This window comes from Megalobrama amblycephala, linkage group LG8 (assembly GCF_018812025.1).
Source record: "Megalobrama amblycephala isolate DHTTF-2021 linkage group LG8, ASM1881202v1, whole genome shotgun sequence".
Taxonomy (NCBI): domain Eukaryota; kingdom Metazoa; phylum Chordata; class Actinopteri; order Cypriniformes; family Xenocyprididae; genus Megalobrama; species Megalobrama amblycephala.
The window spans coordinates 1,150,001-1,165,923 of record NC_063051.1 but is presented as its reverse complement, the minus strand read 5'-3'; the positions used below and the strand labels follow the sequence as shown (position 1 = coordinate 1,165,923).

The 15,923-nt window shown below is 35.3% G+C and overlaps 1 long non-coding RNA gene across 2 annotated transcripts in view; it reads right to left on the bottom strand.

Moving 5' to 3' along the window:
• Positions 1-714: 714 nt before the first annotated feature.
• The window catches only part of LOC125273359, a 53,121-nt gene continuing 37,912 nt past the window's right edge, over positions 715-15,923 (bottom strand). Inside the window, exons 7-8 of one of the 2 annotated variants that reach the window (XR_007186058.1) lie at positions 13,028-13,152; positions 715-1,245 (exon numbers count right to left, since the gene is read on the bottom strand). This is a non-coding gene — a long non-coding RNA (uncharacterized LOC125273359). Of the gene's footprint in view, positions 1,246-10,662; positions 13,153-15,923 lie in introns of those variants that run through there. The other variant, XR_007186057.1, reaches the window with a different exon arrangement.

The following is a 15,923-nucleotide window of genomic DNA, read 5'->3' as shown; positions in this document are numbered from 1 at the left end:
CCAACACCCTCTTAATGTCCCAGATGACCACAGACTCCAGGACTGACCTGTGACTTGTCTTTAGGTGGCATCTCAGATTGCATCGGCATGCTTTCCTCAGAATAATGGTGTTCAGAGTGTTTTTGCAGTATTTGCATGTATTGCATTTGCTAGGGTCTTCTGCATGGTTGCTGGGTTGCTGAAAAGTTATTCCTTTGTAGCTTACTTTTTTGTTTGTTTGTTCAACTTTTTTATCTCAGAAAAACACAGAAAAGGTACTGTATGTAGAAAGGATTCCGTCAGACGCTTCATATATGGAACTTTTTAGGGGTTCCCATTGTTTTATGGATTTAGTATTAATTAATTTTGTTTTAATTAATTTTTAATTTATGTTATTCAAAATGATCTAAACAGCTCATAAACATACTTTATCATAAGGAAAAAAAAAGAACACATGAAAGTATTATGCAGACATTTCTCCTTATATACTCTGAAAAAAGAATTAAAAAAGTAAGTTACCTGTTTGCCTTAAAATTTTGAGTTCTTTGAAATACACTTTTTTGAGTTGTTTTATTTAACAGAAACTCAAAACATTATGTTATCTGAACCACATGAATTATTGAAGTTGTCTTGACAAGAAAAAATGTTGTGATAACAAATCATGAAAATAATTGTTTACAGTGTAGAACTTTTTTGTCATAAAGGGTTCTTTAAAATTGAAACATTTCTAAATAAAACCACTTTTTTATATAAAATAAAAATAGAGTCAATAGATACAGTACGTACTGTATTACAAGTTAATGTAATACAGTAAGAATACAGAGCTATGAAAATGTAGATTGGATCAGCTCAGATCGTTTGAATTTGGAAGAATTTGATGAGAAATGTTTGAGTTCATAATTAGATCTTTGACTTTTGATGGAAAGACTGTTTGTTGGAAAGTTAGAGATATATTGCCCAGCTCAACTTTTATTGAAGGTGATTATGAAGCAGTCTCAATGGTATTAATCAAGCTTGAACAAAACAGTGTTGTCTTTAGTATTTTTGTCTTCGTGAGGCGTTCTCTGCTGTTTTGCGTAGGTTTGTTTTTCCTGAGGTTTGTTTTCTAAGTGAATGCCGCAGAGAAATGTGCTATAATCTGAATCACTGAAGTATGTGGGGACACACACAAAAAAGATATTTCCAACTTTGATGTCATGTCTTGTGTTTTGTCTGGAGTGGTCTCTCTCTCTCACTCGGACTGTCAGTGTTTTCAATGTTCTCCTCCTGGGAAATGCATGAAAGTCAGACAAACACACATTAGATGATAGTATGTTGAATGAACTCTGCTCTATTGATAATTATACATGTGTGTGTATATATATATATATATATATATATATATATATATATATATATATATATATATATAGCATTGAATCAAGGAATTTTTTTTGTATTTTCTCAGGATTAAAAAATATATTATTTAAAAAACATGTATTTAAAAGGTTCTTAGAAACATTTTTCCAGTGAAAAGAACAGAATATGTTCTTCATCCATTTTATACGTGCATTTAGGATGTTTTATTTTCTATTCATTGTGCATCTTTTCAACCCTGTGACCAAAATTTGTGTCTAAATAGAGTTTAAATCCCAGATTTTTATAACAGAATAAGAAGAAAATGGCATAACAATAATAAAAATTATAAAAATAAAAATAAAATAAAATAAATAAAATAATAAAATAAAATAAAATAAAATAAAATAAAATAAAAATAATAAAAATTGTAATCAAATTGATATTATTATTTTGTTATTCCCTGGACAGTTACACCACCTTTATGTATGTATGCATTTATATAGGCTATATTTATTGCATTTTATTTTTCAAAAAAACATCTAAAATTCTGAAATGAAAAAAAAAAATGTGATCAAGTTATTGCCTGTATGGATCGCATTTTAGTGTATTTTTTAATAAATGAAATAATATTGAATTTGCAAAACCTATGTTACACACACACACACTCACATAAATTTGACCTTTCAGCTGTACACACTGGATCTAATTCTGATACGAAACTGCCCTTTAATTTGCAGTTCATTATGAGCACACAAAGCGCATCATTCTGCTACTTTACACTTGAAAGACGTGGCCTCACACTGTGACTGTAACATGTGAAATTAATTGTAAAAGAAAAGGATGGAAAAAACCCTCCCAGTCCTCACAATCCCTGCCCTGACCGCAGAACTCTGTGAATAAAACATCCGTAACGACATTAAAATGACATATTGTTGTCTGGGACGTTTACCCTCAGCGTCACATGACTAAATTAGACAGCTCTGAGCCGTTTGAAGAGCAGCCCACATTGTGGCTCTCCCATCGAACAGTCATGGTGGTACGGACGTCCGCCGAGTCTCAGTCCCGATCTCCACGGCTTTCCCGATTCTGATACGAACCATGAGGCCTATCCGTTTGCGTTGCCCGCAGCCCGAGGGACGGCTGGGCCCTGTTATTTGTCAGTGAGACTTTGTTTCTCTGTGGGAAAACGGACCACAGAAAGCCCTGGAGGCCGGCTGTGTTCTGCCCGTTATGCGCACAAGTCAGCCAAACTCCATTCGGGGCAGCAAAGAACATGATTTTAGTGGAAACATGTTTTCTGTATACAACGCTGACATCTTTCAGAGCCGACGGTAATTGGAAAAACGTGAGATGGAAACGCTAGATGCAACAATGAGGCCGTTTCTTTTACTGTATGCCACACCAGAGCCTCCTCTGAAAATCCATTATTTCCTGGTGCGGTGCTTTTTGTTTTACATTTAGGACGCAAAACAAATTTCAGAGCCATCAACACAAATTGCCTGAGATGCCACATGCAAGGCCTCCAACAAAATCACTCTTCACTTGAATGATGACCGCAGAGAGTCGATGGGGACTTTTATATTGTGCATTTGGCATCCATTAGATTTGCTAACACTTTACAGGAAGATTTCATTTGTTAACATCACTAACGATAAATGACACTTCTACAGCATTCATTATTCTTAAAGGATTAGTTCACCTCAGAATTCAAATTCCCTGATAATTTACTCAGCCCCATGTCATCCAAGATTTTTATGTCTTTCTTTCTTCAGTCGAAAAGAAATTAAGGTGTTTGAGGAAAACATTCCAGGATTTTTCTCCATATAGTGGACTTCACTGGAGCCCAAACGGTTGAAGGTCAAAATGACAGTTTCGAATACAAAATGATATACCACAAATGCTCGTCTTGCACTGCTCTGTGATGCGCCACACATTATGTAATCACGTGACATAGGCGGAAGTACCAATCCAGTGTTTTCAAAGCGAACATCAAAGACGGCCTTTACAAAAAAAAAAGAAAAGTAAAACAACGATTTGGGAATCTGGAGGGGAAAATGAGATGGAGTTTTTCATCCTACCGCGATACTTCCGCCTACGTCACACGTGACCTTCCCAACATGATTACGTAATGCGTGGAGCATTGCAGAGCAGTGCAAGACGAGCATTTGTGGTGAAAAAGAATATATTTTTTTTTATTCTTTTAGACCAATAGTTTCTCTAGATAAGACTCTTATTCCTCGTCTGGGATCATGTAGAGCTCTTTGAAGCTGCACTGAAACTGACATTTGGACCTTCAACCCGTTGAACCCCAGTGAAGTCCACTATATGGAGAAAAATCCTGGAATGTTTTCCTCAAAAACCTTCATTTCTTTTCGACTGAAGAAAGAAAGACATAAACATCTTGGATGACATGGGGTGAATAAATTATCAGGAAAGTTTAATTCTGAAGTGAACTAATCCTTTAAATGTTTCGCCATTACATCTTACCTCACTCAACATTAAACTGACGCTTCGCGCTGGAATTCATGCTCAGCTTCTGTGAACAGTAAACCCCGCCTACTTTAATTTGATTGGTCGTCTCAATCATTTTGACATTGACGAGTGCTTTTATACCACTGAGGCAGACCAGACTAAAAATTTTACTTTTAAACCTTTTTGTCATGTGTAATGGAGTACAGAACAGTGCAACAATTTCAGATATTGGGGGGACAATTTGGCTATTTTTAATTATTGGGGAGGACTTGTCCCCCTCAATGTCTATGGTGGTTATGGCGCTGGTTCTAAATATAAAAGAATAGCAAAGTCCACAATATCGTTTTCACAAGATGTAATATAAGCCTCTGGTGTCTCCAGAATGTGTGAAGTTTCAGCTCAAAATACCCCACAGATCATTTATTATAGCTGGTCAAATTTGGAATCACTTTCAGAACACAAAAAACACTGACAGCCAATCAGAATCCATCCTGCTTTAAAGAGATGTCTAAAATGAACAGTTTAACTTTTAATGAGGCTAATTTGAGAAGGAAGACTGGGAAATGTTTGATTGTGACATTGTTGAGATCTCTTCTGGAGGTCTAACTGGGATCTTTTTTCTCAATTTGCTCTACATTTAATCTCACTGCTGTCTAGGTGAAACGATTGAGATATAACAGATCCCGTTGGTGTTTTTCCTTTCCAACAGGTTTGGCAGACAAGGGTTACGGTACTCTGGAAATATTGAGCCTCGCAGACCTACATCGGCGACCACAAGTGCTCATTTTTCACCAAACTATGTTAAAGTTGATTTATTCACCCTGGGATAATTGAAAGCTTGAGTCAGCAAGGTCTTATAGGGTTATAAAGCCGCTCCATCATCAGTGTCCCTCTAATGGCTTTCAAATGTACCGGCTGCTCCAACGCCAATTTTCACATCAATTTATTGCATGTAAACAAGCTGTCGAGTCAATGAACTGTGAAACTCTACCGTAAGGAGCCGCTTTTACATCAGAGCGGGGTGGAAATAGAAAGCGGTCCGTGTAAATGGAGACGCGGGGAGGGTTAGGGTTAGCCAACTACATGCTAATTTGCTCGAGCCACATGTGTTACTGTGAATGTGGGACGGGGTGTGAGACCTCAGAGACGTTAACAAGTTAATTTGTATGTTCCTTTAGTTTCTGCATGAGATACGACTAAGGCCTTCACCACATCTTAAAGTTTGTAGCACAGCTAAATTGCGTGTCACTTTACGCAAAATATTCCCACGTCTCCTTGCTTCTCGAGACCCAAGATGTCTAAATAGTAGAAATCAAATTTTGATCATGACCACATTTACAAAATATTATTTGCAGATTTCTAGCTAACACATCTGTTAAAAAAATTCTAACTAAGGCAACATTAGCAGAAGTTTATGTCTGCAACCGGTTTCAGCACGCGAGATGATTTTATGCTTTTTATGTGACCGCGAACTCTTGAAAGTTCATTAAAATTTCCATAAGGCTTGACAGTTAAATTTTAATAATGTTTTGGGTGCATTACGTTTGCTGTATTTTCAGAATGAAATACAAGCACGTTCCTTTTTGCATACTGCGTAGTGTACACTTGAATGTTGACTACTATGTTAGGTTTTATTTTTCAAACTGGTGTGTTTCATTTGTTGTGAGATGACCACATTTTCATGCATTTAATATATTTACATTCCACATTTACATGTTTTTATCCAAAGTGGATATTCACTACCATTCAAAAGTTCGGGGTTGGTAAGTTTTTTTTTTTTGTTTTTTTGTTTTTTTTTGAAAGAAATTGATATTGAAACATAGATGATATTAATAATAATAATAATAATAATAATAAATGTTTCTTGAGCATCAAATCATCATATTAGAATGATTTCTGAAGGATCATGTGACACTGAAGACTGGAGTAATGATGCTGAAAATTCAGTTTTGATCACAGAAATAAATTACATTTTACAATATATTCACATAGAAAATAATGTTATTTTAAATTGACTTTTTATTAAAAAAAACTTTTTATTTACATATTTATTTACATATTACACACACACAATGTGTGTGTTAATTATATTTTATATACAATTATATATATATATATATATATATAACTATGTGGCTGCTTAAAATGAACCTAAAATAGGCTGGAAATGAACATTTATTAATATGTTTAATAAAAGAACATTGAATAATACATTTAATGAATAATAATTAAGCAATAAACATTTATTAAAAATTGCTTATTAATAAATGTTCACCTTTTGATTATTATTGTTGCCTCTAGTAATTATGTGTCTGATTTTTAATTTCCAGCCTATTTTGGGTTAATTTTAAGTCAGCCATATAGTCATTTTTAAACAATAGTTGGGTTAAATAAAACTGCCCAGCATGTTGGACAAACATTTAACCCAACCGCTGGGTTTGTCCATTTTTAACCCAGCTTGGGTTGTTTTTAACCCAGCATTTTTAGAGTGAATCCACTGTGGAAAAAATTTCAAGTCAATAAATCTGTTTATGAATTTAATCCAATTTTGTGTAAGCATTTAAGAACTTTTTATTTATTCATATTTTGTCCCATTTGTTTTTCATTCATCGCACTAGAAATGTAAGGCCGGATCAAGCACATAGCATACAGTTTTTCTTGTGTGCAGTCCAAAAAGCAGTGTAGTCTTGCTTTGGAAAGTGACTCAGGTACTATTAAAATACTACAATTTATGAAGTATAAATAGTGCACACTGGAAATTGTACTAATAGTATGCTGTTACGAGCATAGCCACTGTAAAAACATTTGGAGATGACATTCAAATGTCTTTTATTACATTTTTACGGATATGTGGTTACTGTTGCCACTTGATATCTGTGTTCTAAAGCAAAAGAACTTAAAAAGCTTAAAGCAACACATATGGACTGCATGCCACACAACTCCAATCCTGATTTCAAGGGGTCTTCTGGACTTTTTGTATTTACATCCTCTAAATATTTTTGATTACTCAATCCAGGTTGCTTAAGTCAGTTTTCCATCTGTTTCAGAGGTTTTTCATTTGCGTTTCAGTACAGGCAATCCTCATTTCCATATCAAAAGTCAGAATTTCATACACTTCACTGAACGTTTCAGTAGCTATATGTTGCTTTTTTTCACACGGAAGAACGTATGAAGTCATAAAGGTATACAACAAAGACTTCAGGAAACAGTATCTGGGAAAGGAAGGCTGATAACTGTACATACTTTGAAGCTTAACAAGCAATATATATGGAGAGAGAGAGAGAGAGAGACAGCATTTATTAGACTGCTTCATTTGTTTTTTGCACATCAGAGGAGGCATAAATCAGAAAAGATAGAAAGCCGCAGTGGGTTGCTCCCACCAGCACGCTCTCCTCCCCCCGTCCATCGCCTCGGGACCAAACCAGCTCAGTTTCTTCTCATTCCGTGCCAGAGATCCACACCGGCAATTTGACCTGTCAGCCAAGTCATGAATCAAACTGGAAAGGCATGATTAGTCAAGTTGATTTATTAGGAACACATAAGGCACATTTTCATACAGACGTGAGGAAGAGGAGAAGAGTTTGAGTCACGAGGGTGGGTGGGGACGAGCTCCCTAGAAAGGGCTCTAACCACATTAGCACTATTTAGTGTGAAAAAGCAGAGCATTTACACTGCTGAACTTACATACGACAAGCTTCTAATACTAAACTCTGCACTGGAGATTAATAATGAGTTTAGTTGGTGTAGATGCATAATTTACTCCAGAGGAACATTTATATTGATCATGCTTTGTTTTTTATAACTCTGGAGACTTAAAGGATTAGTTCACTTCAGAATTCAAATTTCCTGATAATTTATTCACCCCCATGTCATCCAAGATGTTTATGTCTTTCCTTCTTCAGTCGAAAAGAAATTAAGGTGTTTGAGGAAAACGTTCCAGGATTTTTCTCCATATAGTGGACTTTACTGGGGTTCAACGGGTTGAAGGTCCAAATGTCAGTTTTAGTGCAGCTTCAAAGAGCTCTACATGATCCCAGACGAGGAATAAGAGTCTTATCTAGAGAAAAATCCTGGAATGTTTTCCTCAAAAACCATAATTTCTTTTCAACTGAAGAAAGAAAGACATAAACATCTTGCATGACATTATCAGGAATTATCAGGAAATTTGGAATCTGAAGTGAACTAATCCTTTAATGATGTTCTACTGACTGTAAGTAACTTTGCAACTACATGCCAACTTATTCTGCTAACTCAAATCCTAATCCTAACAGTCTACTATTACTCTAATGTGAGACATGCAGTTGCAAAGTTACTTATAGTCTGTAGAATGTCTAAAATGGACCATCAAAATAATCTGTAACCATGTTTTATTTATTTGTAGCGTTGTCACATGTGATAATAAAAAGCGCTTTGTGACTTTAGATGAATGTTAACATTGTTTAAAGAATGAACAGACGTTAATTCAACTGGAGAACTGGCAGTTTGTTACACAGCATGAAAGGATGCCGCTTGTTTTTACTGCTAATATAATAAGGTGGTATCTATTGTTTTGTTTTCAAAAGCATGACAGTTCCTTGTAAACAAAACCGACCTGTGATTCATCGAGGCAGTATGCATGTCCCATCGCATGTGCAAAACCTTTGTGTTTCAATGCATCTCTCTAGCCCTTCTGAGAAAGAGTTTTACTATGGTAAGGCCTGGATGTGCTCAAAGAGTATAATTATAAGTTGGGTCCTGTGGTTCCTCTGGGGGGGAAAAAAGAGGGCCACACAGAGACTCTGCCATATGCGGATGTAGAGCAAGAATTTTGTTCTATAACATCCTTATAACAAGAAATTTAGCAAAATTGCATGAGACATTAAGACTTTATTTTCCTCACCTCAGTGACAAATCCTTAAATTTAAATTTATGATTAAGATTTAAATGCGTTTAATGCAAATATGGTCATCAATATGATGGAAACTCATTTCACAGATGAGATTTTATCACTTTGATATCCAAAATGAGTATTTGCATTTTCTAAATAAAAGTGCATCATGCATACATATAACTATAAAACAAATCACATTGAATTTTCTTACGAATAACATTTTACTTTAAATGCAAAAGAGCATTTTTATCAGATTAGTACTTAAATAGATTAGCATCCCATCTTATATTTTATTTATTTGACACGTTACAGCGATCAGGTGTCAACTCGTGTGTGTATGTGTGCGATATCTGATAGAGCGCATTGTGAGACAATACTCACGACAAAACAATGACCGTAAACCTGGAGGGTGTTTGTTTTTGTGCTTTATATTTTAATACGTTTCAAAGCTGTTAAGTGGAGCATGGGGAGTTTGTTTAAATGAGACTCGACACCATATGACAGTGTTGACACACATTTTGACAAACACACATACACTTCTAACCTCTCGCCCTGCATAACTTGTTGGGGCAACTCCCTAAACACTACTTTAAAGAATCTTTTTAACGTCCTGCGTTAATGAATGACACTCGCAATCGGCTCAGCGTGAGCCAAGAAGCGAGATAATCACGCACCAATTACCTGCCACGACTGACAGCATCTCTGCAGAGATCTCTGAAGAACTCAGGAGTTTAATTAAGTCAGACTCACGGAGTGGCAGACTGCATTTCTACAGGCTTAAGTGTACTTAAACAACAGAACTCTTCACACGTATAATGGTGTATAGTGTGCTGCAACAACAAGACTGTATGTTCAAGACAGGGTCATCAGAAAGTATAGGCTTTGTTTTGAGTGAGGAATATATATATTTATACATTTTATTATATGCCTGTATACACTGAAAAAAATGGCATAGAAATGCCAACACCTGAATATATACAGTCAAACCAAAATTTATTCAACATTTCACACAGTTTATTCGCTCTAGTTTAGGTCAACCAATTACCAAGCAATGCTTAATTTTATTCAGTCTGTGGTGTAAAAAGGTTGCATTAGCAATTAAAGAAAAACACTTAAGCAAAGCATGGTCAGGTCAAAGTGTCTGAATAATTTTGGTCCCAAATTTTTATCAATTTTAATGGTAGTCCACTGTATGAAGAATTTGTGGGTATAATATGTCACAGTTTACTTTATTTTGCTATCTTCACTTACATAAATGAACTATAGTGTCTTGCACCCACTAGTAAAAAATTTAAAAATTATATCTGGTGTCTGAATAATTGTATATATATACGCACACAGTGTTAGGGAAGGTTACTTGTAAAAGTAATGCATTTCAATATTGCATTACTCCCTATAAGTAACTAACTTTGCTTAGTTATTTTAATGGAAAGTAATCTGTTACGTTACTTTTAAGATACTTTTTCTCACAAAAAAAAAGTTCTATTTTTACCTAAAGGGCAATGACTCAAGAGAAGAAAGTTCAACACTCTTACTTTGGCAGTAAAAACAAAAATTATTAAATACAAATGTGAATGTGAAATACAAATTTTTAATGTTCAACTAAAGTCATTTTTGCTTATTAGTATGGTTGAATTGGATCATCGAAGGTCAACAGCAAAGAATTGGTTAATAAAGTGAGACTAAATACAGAAATTATGTAGTTTTCTTAATAGTTTGCATTTCACTGTTTTTGTTCATTTTGAGGGATGATGAAACTGTGTTCATGCAAGTGAAATAAATGTGATAAATGAGAAAACAAAGTAACTTTCATTACTACTTACTACTTATCTGTTACTATATATGTTACTTGAAAAAGTAATCTGATTTAATAACACACACACACAATATATATATATATATATATATATATATATATATATATATATATATATATATATATATATATGACAGTACCAAACCAGTGTTGCAAATGATTTCTATTTTAAATAAATGCTGTTCTTTTCAATGTTCAATTCATCAAATAATCCAGAAAAAAAAAAAAAAAAATGTAGTCTCATTTTCAAGCCTTGTTTTAGCTGAAGGGTTGGACCCGGAAGGCAAGTGCATTATAGTCAATATATATGTATGCAAAAACCCTTTGACACATCAGCTTCGGCACGGTTTGATGTTGCACTTATCAGACAAAGGGATCTTTATTCGTCATATCATTTCCTCTTCCTTGAACTTTACCACTTCTATTCCATAGAATCAACAGATACAACAAGTTTCTTTCTTTTCTTATTTTACTATATACCATCTAAATAAGTTTGAAATTAATATTTAATTTTATAAAAATCAAAAGAGTGAGACTTCTAAAATCATATTTTACATATTCAGCCTTCTGGCAAGTAATTTAAATGATTACAGACTTTGTTGAGAAGTTTGTAGCATGATCTATGTCACGCAAATGAGCAGCTCAGTGTGAGTGTGCAAACACACACAAAAAAAATTTAAATATATATTAATAGCTATAAAATGTATTTCTGAACATATTTGCAAACATCCCGAGGTGTTTTGTTTGACTCATATTTATGCCATATGTACATATTTGTCTTACGCTGTCAGCATATTCTTTCATTGATGGTTAGTATCTTAACATGCTTTTGAGAGACTTGATGGAAAGGGTGTCTGTCTTCTTTTGTAAAACAATAATCAGGGTACAACCGGATTAGTTTTAGAGAAGTGCACGTCTAAAAAAAACTCTCCTAACAAACAGGTTTAAAATATCAAAACCTGCAGAGAAAAGGTCAAAAGCAAAGAAACAAGGCATCATTCATCCACTTTTAACATCAAGGCACAGATATGATTTGGCACTCAGAGCAGTGAGAGGCATGTGAGCTATTCCCAGTGATGTGATGGTCTGCCTCGGGCCTTTCGCTAGTAAATTCATCAGTGTCAACACAGCTGCAAGAAGACAGCTTTGAAGCAAACAGAAGCATGCTAATCATGTCAACACTAAAATACATGATTTGCAATTACAAAACACAGTTAGAACAAAATATGCCATCTGTGATATCCATTTGACCCCATAACAGTTGGATTGCACTATGTAAATCGCAACAATGAGAGATAAGAAAACTGGGAGAAACAGAAGCATGTTTAAAATATAGCTGCGAGCAGCAATTATTGGGGTTCAATCGCTTTAAGGCCTTCACGCACATGTGTAAAAAGGTATTATGTTTTATTTAGCAAGCCTGTAACCATCTCGATCATAGATGGAGAAGACCATTTACAGAAAATACAGGCAATTTACCATAGGAAATAAATAGTTTTTAAAGCTTTTTTAATAGTTATTGAGGTCGGGCCTAGGACTAGTTCACTAAAATTGGTTTTTGAAATAATCTCCAGTATTAAACGAACGATTTGATGGACAGCAGCGGAGAATAAAAAGTTGCTCAGAATGAGGAGTTCTACCATGCTGTATGAATGATGTAGGCGTGCACAAAAAAATCACGCAAAACATGATCCTTTACGCACCTGAAAATGCTCCGGTGGCTGATTTCTTTCAAATTTCTCACAGGTCTCTAGGGCTGTGAGTCAAACAGGCCCAACGAGTTTCGTTACGATCGGCCTACATTAACCTCGTCTGATAGCTGCTCAAAATTCATTGGCCGATGGAGGACGTGTTTTTTGAGATATGTCAACGTCCTCATAGACAATAATGGCACCTCGGACAAAGACACTGCATGCATTTATTTCCTGTTATAGCGCCACCAAATGGCCAGTCGCTGCATCCTTTTTCATGCGACCGCAGAATGAGCTTTTACATAGGTGTACCAAGTTTGGTGAAAATATCTCATTCTGTTCACGAGTTATAGCCATTTTAGTAAAAGTGGATCCACCCACTTCAAAAGTTTTGGCGGCCCTTAGAGACCATGAATCGAAATTTCAACTTTTTTTGATAACGATTGACAGTCAGACTCTGGAGAATCTCGTTGCACTGGTTTGGTTCTGATCGGGTCAAAAACCTAGTACTAGTTCACAAAAGTAGGTTTTTCAATTTCAATAAATTGTCTTGCATTTGATTACACAGATGATTTATATGTGTTAATATGTATATATAACTTTTATTAGTCAGAAAACGATTTCAAAATTTGGATAATTTGGACCTTTTTCTAGCATATGAACTACATGCTGTGTGAAAATTTGTGGGTTACATGATTCTGGGACAACATGAGGGTGTGTAAACAAAGGCTGTTTTGTTTGAACTGCTCCAGCCCTCACCTTTCTGTCATCTCGAGATCTTCCAGCAGAATGGATCTGTGACAGTAAGCTGATTTACACCAGAGAAGTGAGTCTATGTAAAAGTTTAATTACCCTTCCCACCTGCACTGAGACCCTCCCACTCAGGAGGGGGGAGTGTTGTTGTGGGGTGTGGCGTTGTAGCCTGAGGCATCATGGGAAGGAAAGGGTTTGGGGTGGGGTGACCGCGTAATCAGTCCAGTCAAGCCCTATAAAGAGAATGAGACATATTTCAGGTCCTTAACTTTGGCATTCTTCATTTGATTTATACAAAGGTGGAGTGGAAAAGAAGGTTTTATAGCTCAGGTCACCCTTAAAGCCTTTAATTGTTTCATTATTATCTGAACTCCTTCCCATCCAAACACAACTGCATAATCTCCAAAGGACACGGCCTTCCTTTTTTATCCTTCCTTTTTCTTGGCAGAATAAAACCGTGTTTTTGTTTCCCAGATTTCTGATGTCTATCAAGGTTCATCCAACTCTTCCTTTTCACCGCCACCCCGGCTCCCGTCAAGTTTTGACACGCTGAGCTGCTCTCTTAGATCTTTCATGTCATATTGGGATGATCTGTAGGGAATCTGACCCCTGTTGTAGAAAGTGGCAGAGTCTTAATTGCCTTGAATGCATCTCACTGGAAGAGCCTCGGGCCAAAATTCATTTGCATCCTGTTGGGCGCTCTATCTCTGCTCATTATGACACACCTGCCTAACTGCAATCACCTCATGATGTGGTTACCAGCCCTATTTTCTTCACTTCACAAGAAAAGCCTTTTTTTCAAATAGGTGACATATTTGGCCCATTAATTAAACCGCTGCATTCCTGAAGCTTTACTTCGGTGTTTTTAACAGTTCAGCTTTTATGCATGAACTGTACATAGAAAGCAGTTTGTATTTTACATTTACTAGTAACTTTTTTAGTGATTTTTTTTTCAAGTTGCACCAACATTTGCAACTTGCAAATGCATTGCTCTTCTGGAAATACATGTTTTGTGGCTCAAGTTTGCATTGTGAGCACTTGCTCAAAGACTTACTGTCTAAGCACAAAACGTGGTGATGAAAGGTGCAAAAATATAACCTGCTTAGATCATGAGAGAAAAACCACAGAAACAATCTCAAACTCAGGATTTGACCAAATAATCTGCAATTAAAGGTCAGAAGATCTCAATACACACTAAAATTTCCTCATCAAAATTTGTATTTCTCTAAAGGGTTGTTTTAGAAGACAAGTTGATTCTTAACCCTGCAAAGCCCTGACATATGAAACAGTAGTCACATTTTTTTTTTTTTTTTTTTTTTTTTATTGAACAGTATTAAACCTTTAAACTGAAAAAAATGCATATGTTTTTATTATATAAATAAGACTTTTATGGCTCATCATAGTATGATATAGTGAGAATATGGAGCTCCAACTCGAGATGTAAAAACACCTCACATTTATTCAGAAGCCCAAACTGAGGAAAAATATGCAATTTGATGCAGATGCTGATATTTATATGACCAAAAATTATGAGATTTGTCTCTTGTAATGTAAATTAGTGAGGTCTACTCACAAAAAAATGCATATAAATATCAGCCGTCACTCTATATCTGACAATAAAATGTCTTGGTATGATGATATTTAAATGCTTAGTTTATGATCAAAGATCTGTAGTTTTAAAACATATAATGCAATGCAATACAATGATTGAGAGATGAACAAATAAACTTCCTCAAAAGTCTTAAGATCATAATTGATACTCGTAATTTTTGACTCATGATCATGTTGATTTTGTCATATCAAATATGATAGCTTTATAGGGATAAATGCATGAAAGTCTCAAGTTCTAAAAGAGCAACCTCTCGGGAATACTCGTTTTCTCTGGGCTAATTCAGTGTTTGCAAGTGAAATCTATTTTTTGTAGAAGTAGAGTGATGTTATGTACATTGTTGGGGAAAGTTACTTTTGCAAATAATGCATTACAATATTGTGTTACTCCCTAAAAAAGTAACTAATTGCTTTACTTAGTTACATTTTATGGAAAGTAATGCATTACGTTACTTTTGCATTTTGCACTTTTTCTCATCTGGGCTGGGCTCGATTTTTTGTTTTTTTTATTCTATTTTTGGCAAATGTAGGAAATGCAAATTCACACCTGTACAGTAGAAGGTGCAGCTCAGACAAGAAAGTTCAGCACTCTTCAACAATAAAAACAAAAAATGAAACAAATGTGATGTTTATCTAACGTCATTTTTCCTTATTCGTATGGTTGAATTAGATCATTGAAGGTCAGCAGCAAAGACATTGGTTAATAAAGTGAGATTAAATACATAAAGTATATTTGTGTTATTTAACATATGTAATTAGTGCAGGTTTGCATAATATTCTGTGTTTGCATCTCATTGTTTTTATTAATTTTGCAAAATATTGAATCTGTTTTTGTGCAAGTGAAATGAGTAAATGCTCACATTAATCTAGAACTACAATATGCATCATGTTCACACACAACATCTCTGCACTTTATTCTCTCAACATGGCGACAGGAGAGCTGTCAGCCAATACATGGGAAAACAAAGTAACTTGCGTTACTTATTTGAAAAAGTAACTCAGATATTTTGTTGTAAAAGTAATGCATTACTTTACTAGTTACTTGGAAAAAGTAATCTGATTACGTAACTCGTGTTTCTTGTAATGTGTTACCCCCATCACTGGTTATGTATATATTCTGACCGACTTTGTAAAAGATACGCCGCATCCTCAGCGAAGGCCAGAGGCGACGCTGTCATGTTCTGAACCGGACCCCATCTCCTTCTCACAGACTCCATCCTTCCTTCAGACAAAAGACGACAACCAAATCTCTCTGTCAGTCAGCGCTTGAGTCTACAAAGTCAGCGCTGTCACGCTAAGGTCCTGGTGCCTGCAATTTACTTAAACAATATCTCACCTCACTTCATTATATATTACGAACCACCTTCCTCGTTCTCCATGCAGCTGCCCGTTTGAG